We start from the raw sequence: 12,329 nt of genomic DNA on the forward strand, positions 1-12,329 counted from the left end.
AGTTATGGTCTTTGTGTAGCCATCAGGGCTGCCTAGAACAAAATGATCTGCTGAATCTCTCTCCCTCATCTCTCTTAATGTGAATAAATGATGAAATGTACAAAGCATGCAATTAAACATGGTGGCCAAGTTCCTACGCCGTTAGGAATCAGACCGGATTAGAACGCAAATTTTGGTTCCTCATTTCGGTTCCACTTAATGTTGTCAACTGAAATATTATCCCCCCACCGCTCCGAAACAAACGTAAAAATATCACACTCTCTCTGTAGTCTACCGTTAGCTAGCTACTGTAAATGTAGGCTACTTTTAAAATTTTCTTTCTGGGCCAAATCAAAATCAAATCGGACATAAAAGCATATTAACCATTCACTGCATGTGATCGCTAGTAGACTTGCTCTGCAGGTCTATTGTTAGCGAGCTATCTTTTAGTGCATTTAAAATATTTAAAATGCCCAAAGCGAAGCAGTCGAAAGTGTGGCTCGATTTCACAGCTAAGGATTCCGAAATTGCAGAATAATTCAAATGTTTCAAAACTATTACGTGCAAAGGGGAAAGCACATTGAATGTGTTGACCCATGCAGCAACATACTGTAATATATTTAACTACTAATTTTTTTTTAAATTCTACAAAAACAGCTTTTCTTCAATGTCATTTTTTTCAGTTAGTCAAGAATCGGTTTAGGAATCTGAATTGTTTTAAAAGTACCGGTTCAGCATCAGAATCGTATAAAACCAAACAATACCCAACCCTAGCTAACAGTTGACACCAATCGCATATAGAAGCAATTTCTACAGTCAAAATAATGGCTTTTAAACTGAATACCACTAAAAGAAAATGTTTCTGGGGTAATGTGACCCAGAATTGGGGAGAATGTTAACAACACTTGCAGCCAAAGTGACACTGTTTACTGCCGTTTACATGTAGCTACATGGGCCGATTTTAACACCACAGCGGGTTTAAGAAAAACAAAAAAAACACCCCAGTCCTGCCTACTCGGAGCAGATGACCAATCACAGCAGGCCGGCTCAGAGTGGCATAACACTTAGCCAAGAGTAGAAAAAACGGTTGAAACCAGAGTGTTCAGAATAGTTAGAAATCTGAACATTTTAGCTTAGAGGGATTTGTCTAAAATACATTTACCTCATTAGTTGAAAAAAATACAACATTATAGCATTGTAGATATGACAGAAAACACGGAAAGGCATAATATGTGACCTTTAACAAATCTTTTATATTTCAATGAATTCTGGTTCTACACTTCTAGAGATTATTATTTATTATGATTATGATTGTGTAGTGTGTAGAGTGTGTGTGTGTGTGTGTGTGTGTGTGTGTGAGTGTGTGTCATAAGTTACAGACACAGCAGTTTGGTATGAATGTGTTAAACACCTGTTGATTATTAGCAGGTGGGTCATTGGTCAGCAGTGTGGGTTGTGTGTGTTTAAAGCTTTAGTGAATTAACTTTGATATTGATGGACATCTGTTACTTTCAAGTCATTGCCAAATGAGTTGCTACAAAGCAAATTAGCTCCACACAACTCTCTCTGTGTTTCTGTGTAGTCCGTCTGGTGACTTTCCCGCGCAGAAGCTTTAGTGAAGATAATTACCTCTTCTGAAGAGTCCATCCTGTTTTTTTAATCCTCCGTGTCCTCCTTGCATACTAGCAACTGCACGGAGCAGAAGTTTGGGCGCATGTGCGATCACGGAAGGCTATATCATGTGGACGTGCCCACGGTGTTGTTGTCATTACTTAGAATTCCTCATGGGGGCGACATAAACTACGCACTATAGCTTTAAGTGGAACTAGACTGATGGAGGACCATAAAGATGACTGTAGTAGACCTTCCTGGGAGTGTTGCCATTGTGTGCAAAGCTGATATGTAAAGCTCAAATTTCACTCTGCCACTACGACAAGACCCTCAACTGCAGGTGCTTGATACTCACACTCACATAATAATCATTGGCATGTGTGGCTATTGTGTAACCATCCAAAACCTGGAAAGACCCCTCACATTAAATTTTAAGTAATTATTTGCGCAAACATATTATTTATACCATCAATTTTTTGCATTATTAAAAGAAAGCTGCAGCCAAAGTAAACATATTATTATGAAAGAGCAGAGCATTGTGGATAAAACACAAATAAACTACCCCACAGGTTTTGTTTATGTTTATGTCAGGTGATACAGTAATCTGAGTTTGGTTTTCTACTGGGTTACTGAATACAGAATAATCAGTGGCCTTGGCCACCCATGAAAATCTGCCAGCTGAGGTTGAGTGGAAAGGCAAATATACTTTAATATCAGATATGATAACCAACAAAAGGTTTCAAATTGTATATGACAATTCCAACTTAATTCCTGCCCCGGGCAAGAAACGTACTGGCACCGGTTCCCACACAGGCACTACGCCAAATAGCACACCACTTCCTCCAGGTGAAAAAGATCTGTTATTTATATGGGAATGTTTCAGTGTGAGCTTTGAATTCCAAAACTAACCCATAGCTCTCTAAAAAAAAGTTTTTACTGACAGCTCCTATAAGAGGCTGTAAGGGGACTTGGAATTCATGCATTTGATTTAAACAACTGTATGTTAATTGCTATAATGTTATTATATTGGAATATTTGCACTTGTTACACTGTAGTACAAATTCAGTTCTTATGTGTGTGTGACAAAATGTAGCATTGCTGAACTGAGCAAGCAGGCCACTTGAATTAAACCCAATGTATTGGGAGCATTTCCCAGCAGAGTCCTTTTTAACAGGGCACTGGGGTAGAAAGATGTTTATGTTTATAGGGGTATAGGCGATTTCTCTATTTGCCCAACAAAAGGTCAATATGCACCTCAGAATATCTGAAAAGCAGTGAACAAAACAAATACCCCCAGCTCAGCATGGGGTAAGCACACGCCTCTGTATGTGTGCTAGAGTGTGTGTGTGTGTTGAATGATGCACTTTCCATCAGTTGAGGATTAAAATAGAAGGGATGCTGGAGTGGCAACAGTATAATTAACAGTGTTGATGCAGGGAGGAGGGCTGAGTGAATACTTTGCATTTGCCGTCTATAATTCAGCCTCTCCACGTGCCAGGAGACGGAGAAGGGGGCTCAGCCAGGGGGTCCGAAACACTTCCCAAGCCTGCTATTACTTCATTCTCTGATCACAGGCACTCACAAACAAAACACAAGCAAACATATCAAGAGTAAGCCTGCAGTGCTGCTCACACAGCAAGTTCAGAATCATGTTGACCGTTCCACTGGATCAATGTCACATCACTATCTGCGGGAGCAGAGATGTGGAGCTGTCGGAACGTTTGAACTGGGATTGAGTGGGTCATTAAAAATGTTGATAAGATCATGGTATTTAGATTGTGCAAAAGCTCTCTCTCCGCACATACATGTGCACACACACGCACACACGCAAACGCACACACAAAAATGCTGTGTGCATGTGCGTGCCCATCAGAGAGTAGTGGTCACCTGACCAGTGCCCCTCCTTGTTGGGCTCAGGCCAATACAGACATTTATTCCTGTGGCCCATGGCTACTACAAACAATGGGGGGAAACCATAGACCGTTAATATAAATATATATACGGTCAATGGGGGGAAACAAGCATACATGTGCTCAGAGGAGGATCAAAATACCTAGTCATGATTTTATTAGGGCTGTCAAAATTAATGCATTAATAACGGCGATTACCACATGCACGTTCTGTGATTTGGGCCTCGGGCCGCTCTGTAGTTTGGGAATTTCGGAAGGGATGCAGCAGTGGTGGATGGCTAGCAGAAACAAACCTGCTAGAGCAGAAATGGATAAAGAAAAGGGTCTTTTGAATGGCTAATTTTGTTTCAAAGCCCTCTGAGATGGTTCTCTCTTCAAGACTAAAGTTATTTGCATACTGTCCATGTGAATCGAGTTACCACCGGAGTATGTACAGTCTCAAAAAACACTTGCTGGCCAAGCATTCAGCTGATAGCGATAGCACAAATAATGAAGTAAATTGTTCTGTGTTGAGCTGCTTAAGAAAATGGGATGTTTAGTTAACCTTAATTATCAAGTGTAGTTTCATTCAGGTTAATATTCCCATCTGTTGTTGCTTGATGGGCATGGGTTTGCCATATTATACTTTCAGTCTATTTCTGATCATGCAGCACATTTGAGGTTATTCTGGAGAATATCCTGGACAGTATTTGTCATGGTTTTGGATTGTTGCAATTATAATCAACATTTGCATGAAGCAAACATTCGTGTCCGCTCCCATGTTGATAGGAGCATTAAAAACTTGAAAAATATCCATTTTAAAGTACATTTAGAAGAGATTAAAAAATGTGAGATTAATTTGCAATTAATCGTGAGTTAACTATGGACAATCATGCAATTAATCAATCGATTAATTATTGTAATCGATTGACAGCCCTATTTATTAGTCTTCTTGGCTTCCCGATTGCCTAGGATTAGTGAGCCTCCAGTTCCAAATTGCTGTTAAACTTGATTGCAAGTGTTATTCTTTTATCTTTATTACTGTATTTCAAACTGTCAAAAGTGAATGGGATTGTATTGATGAGTCTGCATATGTAGTGTGGGTGTGGGATGAGGACAGGACCAGGGAGCACTTAGGTCTTCATGTACAACTGCATATGAGCTGCAAGATCAATCGAAAGTGGCCTGACAGACTCTCACAGCAGAGGTGTCAATGTGACAGATGCCTGTGATGTTTGGAAGTCTGCTTTGTCCTCTCACATCCTCTGTCTGATTACACAGGTAGCAAAGCTAAGTCACAGAGGAACTACAAAGAACCACAAGAAAGCAAAGTCCATTTTAATTGATTACAATCTCAGAAACAATCCAGTATTTTCAGAGACAACCATACCTTATGTGCCCATGCAATACCAACCTTGTACAGTATGTGTTGCTTAAACACAAACAGATGCTCAGACCAGATAACAGACTGGCAAGGGAAAGGAATGAAAACACTGTGAGTAACAAAGAAATAGAAAGCACACAGAGAACTTGAAACCCAGAATATGAACTCTGTTTGGCTGAAATGGCATTTTAAGAATGGAATAGTTTGTGAATGACACGCTGGTTTGTTGTTTATTTTGACAAGGCTGTCTGGACAGGTTGTGGCAAGGTGTTGTTATAGAAGAGGAGCAGTTGTTTGATTAGGCAGGTTTGGGAGGGGTCAGGACCCTGCTGAGCAAACATGAGACACAAAAGCTTCCCAGCAGCAGCAGCAGCAGAAGCAGCAGCAGCAGCAGCATTGACCACAGCTTTAAAAGGCCCCCCAGATAATGTAATCAGATCTATCATAAGATTCTCTACACATCCTTTGGAGTTTGTTTTTATCAGTCCAACTGAATTATCAATCAATCAACAGCTGCTTGGCCACAAATACACCTCTGAAGCAACCAGGGTAAAACACATCAGCTAATTTGACAACCAAATGCATTTTAACTGTATAAGGCTTCCTTACAGACTAATATTCAACCGAGGAGCAGCATTCAAAAGGAGAACACAGTAAGCCATTGTGGAATGCCAGTGTCAAGGTGAAAGTTTGATTAATATACCCTCACATTGGCCAAATGGCTGCTGTGCTGCCACCGCAAATTAAGTGTGTGCCTTGGGCACAAGACGTAATCTACAATTTTTAAATAAACCCTTTTGGTTTGCAAGGATTAAGCCAGAAATATAAAAATAGGATCTCGCCAGGTAAGCGATTTAAAAAGGTAACAACATGGGCTCTAATGCTGGGGACAGGGGGACAGCTTCAGTGTGAGGTGATATGAGAACCAGTGCAGGGGGGGGGGGGGGGGGGGGGGGGGGGGGGGGGGGGGGGGGGGGGGGGGGGGCGCAAAGGAAGGGCTTATTATCCTTACATAAAACCTCAGGGGGATTTTCTGCCATGTCTGCCTGGCTGACTGTGTTGTCCCCTACAGCTTGGAGAGCAGCCGGATTCCCCAACTCAGGACTCAGTAGAAAGCTCAGGTGAGCCTCAATAATCAGAATCATTTGTCAGAAATGGCAAATTGTTTTTAAATCTACAGTTCAGGACATGGAAAGGCGTGATCAGGACACAGAATCCACAACAACAGCGTAGCAAAGTTATACAGGTAAACCATTTACAGTCATTGATTTTGGCACTGGTCCAGTGCATAGCCCAGTGCACCCGCAGTCCAATTATAAACAGGCAGGCAGCCGAGTTAATCAATTCATACAGAGTCATTTGGACTGCGATAAGTCAGCTAGTGTTGCATAACAGTGGTGCCCTGCTAAATCACAGGCTGTGCCAGAAAACCACAGTGCAAACCTGTACAGCGTTCTGCTGCTGGCTTGCACTGCACTGCACCTACTGGCACACTCACAGCTGTGGTTTTTCATGCTTCTGTGCCAGTTCCATGCAAGCCACATTTTAAGCAGCAGCCCAGGGTGCAGTGTTTGCAATACTCTTGTTTTCATAAACACCCAAGAAAGAAATCACAATTTTAAAATACATGCCAGCACAAGGCAAGCAAATTAACGTCTGCTTTATTAATCAGACAACATCAGACGGTTGTCCCAGTAATTCTACTGTTTTAGTCTTGGCTCATGGATACAGAGTGAAGCAGAATGCAATTAACATGCCCCAGCACCATTCCCCTGTATTCCTCCCCCAGCTGGCAAAAACCAGGACTTTGCATCCCCACAAGTCACAGAGGAGGAAGACATGATAGTTTTGACTGGAGCCCTCATTTGCATCTCCCATAGGGTTTGGCTACCTAGTGTTGGGTATTTTAACTTCTGGCTACTAGGGTCAGTTTAAAATTAGGCAAAGATGAATGTTCAGGAGAGCAAAACAGGATGTGTACAGGTACATATCACTATATAGAATGTTTTCTGGTAATTTATTAAATAAATATTCTAGACTATACGAAATAACCACTTGGTAAAGCCTATTTTGTATATTGCTGTGTAAATTACATACTTGGCAAAAGTACCATTTCTCATTTTATTAAGAATCTTAGTGCAAAATGATCATAACGTGCAAGGATCAGAACGGAAAGCGTCCCAATGACGTAAATATTGCCGATACGCAGTTTGGCTGCTGGTTTTTCGACACTGCAATAGAAACAATATGGCAAAACATGTACAATATACACTTTCTTAAATTGTATTGATTACGCGCATGTCCATCTTTACATGTACAAGACAGCTTCCAAGTTTCAAATGTGTTCTTGTGTAGCAAAGCTGTAGACAGGGCATCCAGGAATACATCAATGAAACACACAGGAAACAGGCAGCGAGAGAGGAAAGGCTGGGAAAGTAGCCATGTTTGTTATTAGCCAGCCCTATCTACTTTTTGCACCTGGAGAAATATGGAAAAAAAAGACTATGGCTTTATTCATCAGACAGTGCTCTGTTTTACACCGTAGACTAATTATTTCAACATCAATATTGAGTATATGTTTTTTTGTTAAAGGCTGAGGTAACACAATACTGTATGGACCCACTGCAGAGTGGGACGTTCCTACTTCACACAGTCCACCTGAAGACTTCTATTTGTTAAAAAAGTCCTCAAAATGTGGCAAAGGCTGCCTCGGGTTCACAGTGGTCTCATTCTTCCTTCTCAGCTTTACTAAGAGCAAGGCAGGAACTCACAGGGTGGAAATGGATTCCCTGGTTCCAAAGCAACGGATGTGGAATTTTGGAGCAATATGGAGGAGGGATTTTCTGAGTTTCAGTACAGGAAAAAAAAGCACAACACAAACTACAGAAAGAATGCTGTGACTATATTAGAGAACTAAAAACAGCTCAGATAGAGTTCAACTTCAACTTCGGAGAGTAGGGTTTTTCAGGAGAAAACCTCCCGTGTTGAAATTGTTGTGCCAGCATTCCTGTTTTTACTACAAATCAAATGGTAACAGTGGCTCCTGAGAGAAACAAAAACAGTTGTAAGCATGTACAGGAATGAGGACAAGCTGAACAGACCTGCCTACGGATTGAGATCTGTTTTGAGCCTCAGCCATGACCAAGCCCTCATGCATTCCTGCCTGCTTCTCAGATTTCCGTCCACAGGAGGGACAACAGCAAAAAAGAACTCTGGGGTTTTTGTATGTGGAACGATTTTCCACCGCTGCCCACATAAGCTCTGCATGGGGCATGGGCCTGCAGCTCTGCTTGGTGTTTTGATTCTTCTCAGAGGCTGAGTTCTGTAATCTGTTCCAGGGAGAGAGTGTGCAGGCCAAGCGCAGAGACAGTGTAGCAACTGGCAGACGTGTCGAGACAATATTGAGCATGTCATCATCACTGCGTGGCAGCGAGGCAGCCTGCAGCAGCACATCATCATCGTCGTCATCAGAATTCCTTCACTATGGAAAGTTTTTTTCCCCCCCCTTGTCTCACTTTAAGTTATTCTTAAGTGGTCGTTTGTCAAACTTTAACTTTGTCTTCTCCATCTACTAATCTCCAGGCCATGTCGGACCATTTTCAGCACGCATGAGTTTTGATGGGAACAGAAAAGGGGAATTACACGCCGTCTGATCTCTGCATGACTGTGGGTTTTGGTTTGGGGTTGAGAGTTGGAAGCCGCATGACAGAACCCAGTCTTGGAAAGGTTGCTTAAGTTAAGAGTGTATAAGTATTGTAACGGACCACCAAATGGAGACACAACTGTCAATCAGCTAAGGTCCGGATCAGAGTCAGTAGCAAGACTTTGCACCTGTACCCGACTACTAAACTCCCTCAGTGGAGGTGACCAATACAGAATCTCCCGCATAGATAATTACAGTGTCCGAAAAATTCCCCGAACTTTGTGGCAGGTGGGGTGAAAAGGAGGGGAATTTTCCTTTGTCTGCACACAATTATTCTGTGACATTTCGCTGAAAAGGGATTACATCATCACTATTGTAGCTTCCAAGCCCTCTGCTTTCCTCCATTGGCTGGTATACAGTGGACCGTCCGATCCAGACAAAGACACAGCATTCCAACAGTTTAGCAAGCAGGAAACGCGGACCCGTAGTCACACCTCATTACAATCAAACTCATCAACCCCCTCAGTCACCAGCGAAAAAGACAATCACACGAAAGAAACGCTGGAGGCCCTATTACCATCAGGTCATTTGACATCTGACTACAGGCTGACTAATACCAGCCAGACATACCACTCATGTGAAAACTAAAGGAGCTTCCTTTTTTTTTTTAACAACAACAAAAAGTGATATATTTCAAACTATGACTGAAGGTTGTGTCAAAACTCATGAATACATGACTCGTGCTGGTGTCTGGCATAGAACAAACCGGCATGAAGGAATTGGCCTTGGAGCCGACATTGGCTACACTGGTGCACCAGATCATCCAGGGCCATATCTGAAGGTCTGTTTTGTTTGTAGTCTTGTCTGTCATCAGAAACAGGCAGCCAGCGCTGACAGGGGCACAGGCTTAACAGCAGCGTGTAACCAACAAGCAGCACATTACTGTGAAAGGAGTGTGGTCAAAAACCTTCTTTATACATTAAAACCATGGCACCAGTTAAGAATAAGGCACTTTGAACTTGAGAATTAATCATAACAATAATGCCATTATTCATCATAAAATGTAAACAGTTAATTTAAGCATTTCATCATGCTGGCCACTTAGCATAATTGCAACCCACAAATTCCACAGTGGCAAATTATAAAGCTGCACAATGCCCCTCTTGTTGTTGTCTTTTATCTTTGCTCGAGCTATTCCCTTCGAGCCAATGCACAAGAGACAATAGAAACATGAGCTCAACTTAGCAACAGGAAGCCTCCTTCTGTGCACATTTCAAAACACTCTACGACAAATGAAGCACAATAACAATTGTTATGGTTGCGAGTGAGAAGTATGATGAAAAAGGTTAAAATAGAAACACTGTCCTTCAGTCATAAACCAGGAGGGGGGACTATTTATGGTAATCAGAAACGTGAGAAGCAATGGCTTTTTTTCTGAAGGAACTTTTAGAGTTTACACGTGGATACAAAATGACCATATAAGCCTAGTGCTACTATGGCTGCAAACTAGTCTCCTTAAATAAGATGTTTAAGGCCCACGCAGTAATGTCTAATCCTTGAAAGGTATTTTTGACAACAGCATAAAAGACAGAGTTCTTGGCCAATTGTGGCAGATAAAAAGAGAGGATGCATGCTTTCCTCAACAGCGATAAAAGGCTGCTGCCTTTGCATAAGAGGAATTCTCTATAAGAAACCCCATCAGAGAAGCAAGAAGCATTCTAGTGTGAATAATAGCTCTAATTTAGACAGGACGATGCTGAGATTAGACTCACTAGTCAAAATTGCAGTGCAGTGTATGATCAGTCATGCCCACCGCAGGTCAGCTAAGCCTATCGAGAATGCTAACAATCCTTGATCCTTGCCAAAAGCTAAACTCCCAAGCTTCCTTTTTTGCAGCAGACTCATGCTAAATTATCCACCTCCAACAAGCCACTGGAGCAGGCGCTGTTATTCAGTCTAAGGGGAGCTCAATGACTTTCCATGTCCTACCTGTCTATGGCCCTATACCTGCATAGTTGTGACTGGTTTGTTACAGCTGATATTTTGTAAACATGCTGGTTTTGGGCACAATTCTGCATTGAACTTTGAAAGGTTGGCACACTTTGCTGGATGTTGCTATTTAAACAAACCTCTGTTTGCCATGTTGCCCTGCATTGCCAAATACTTCCCATTCTATCATGTAGCCCTGATCTGTATTCTATATCTAATTCAAAACAGTCTCTATGCCCATAGTGGACATCAAATTCTGGATTTGTGTGTATTCTGCACATTATGAACAAATACATTTAGCAAAGGTGGGTCTGATTGGGTTATATCTGATCAGAATGCCATGGCGGCCCATGACTACCACGCTGTGGTACACAATGTTACATGGTAGGCTATATTGATTAATCGATGAAACAAATTGCAATCATCTTGAGCTAATCTGTTCAACAAACTGATGAACCAGGCAATGCTGTAAACAAATCAGAGCTCCCAGGCCAGATGTGGCACATGAAGATCACCTGCATGAAACACGGGGAACACCATACTGATTCTCGTGTGGTGACAGTTACACAAGGAGATATGTAGCCTAGTGTGCACGATGCCACCTGTAAAACGTCTCCCCAAAGCAGCGATAAGAATGCCCTTGACATAGCTACACAACGACGCCGCGGGTACATATAGGCTATATGTTGACAGCCTCGGTGCTATAGTCGGGTAGAACCGTTTCTTACCGAGTCCATTTCGTCTACCACCAACCCCATTAGTTAAAATAACAGCAGTGGTGGCACTGACTGCGCACTGGCTCCACACTGCACCTTGTCACAGCACATAGATGAGCGTTGTCGTTCACGGACAGCCGCCAGATGTTTTGTGTAACCTTAGGCACCTTTTTACCACAAAAAACACCCCACACATGACTAGCACCACGTTCCCGGCTCACCTTTTCCCCTTTCTGCCTCAAGCTTTTGGATGTCACACACTACGAAGCTGGTTTTCCTCCTTTTGTTTCAACTCGTAACAAGGTCCTGGGAGTCCGAAACACAAACTGCGTAGCACTCTTTCTTACCTTCTCGGGAAACGTGTTTGCTCCGGTTTAAACCGAAAATGCCCGGTGTCGTCCTCAGAAAGGCAACTTTGAAGTTTGATAGAAAGTTACGGGTTTGCCTCGCTGCGCTATGCAGCTGCTGGAGGGATGAGATCATTCAGGCAGCCTCCCCTCGCTATCTCTCTCTATCGCACTCTCCCCCCGGAGTCTCGCGAGAAAGCTTCGTGGGGAAAGCAAACGTTTCCGTGGCAACAGCGCTCACCTGTAGTGGGTAGACGAGGGAAATGAAGAGCTCTCACTCTGCGTTGAAAACATAGTTTGTAAACTCCAAATCTTTACTTACATCCTTTTATTTGTAGATCCAGTTACACACCTTTTTATGTTTTACTATGTTTGTGTTTAAGTTTGGTCAAATTTCTACTGACAATATTGTAACCACACACATGCTCTATAGTGCAAGACTCATTTAACCCAGCAACCTTTGACCTACTGTTGCAAATCTCCTGTTAAAAACAGGTAATGTTTGTTGGAAAAAATTTGGAGAACGTTCAAAGCAGTTTCTAAAACTGTCTTAAGATGAACTTTTACAGTGCTATACATTTCCTGTTGTAAAGACTAGTGTGCTTATTGTAATTATTTACACGATGTTGCTGCAGTTAGTTGCTGGGTTATTTGGAGCAACACCCATGCAAATTTATGGAAGTATTTTCAAGAGATGAAGTCATAATTTGTGTGCCATTTAACACAAATGTATATGTGATGAGTTTTGTTCTGTTATTTTAATTATTCATT

The 12,329-nt window shown here is 42.0% G+C and overlaps 1 protein-coding gene across 3 annotated transcripts in view; it reads right to left on the reverse strand.

Moving 5' to 3' along the window:
- Nucleotides 1–11,751, reverse strand: part of LOC117935571 (signal-induced proliferation-associated 1-like protein 1) — a 35,561-nt gene extending 23,810 nt beyond the window's left edge. For all 3 annotated transcript variants that reach the window (XM_034857804.1, XM_034857805.1, XM_034857803.1), the window contains exon 1: nucleotides 11,559–11,751. The gene's annotated coding sequence lies outside the window, so the exon portion shown is untranslated. The remainder of the gene's footprint in view (nucleotides 1–11,558) is intronic.
- Between the last annotated feature and the right edge of the window lie 578 nt (nucleotides 11,752–12,329).

This window comes from Etheostoma cragini, chromosome 20 (assembly GCF_013103735.1).
Source record: "Etheostoma cragini isolate CJK2018 chromosome 20, CSU_Ecrag_1.0, whole genome shotgun sequence".
Classification (NCBI taxonomy): domain Eukaryota; kingdom Metazoa; phylum Chordata; class Actinopteri; order Perciformes; family Percidae; genus Etheostoma; species Etheostoma cragini.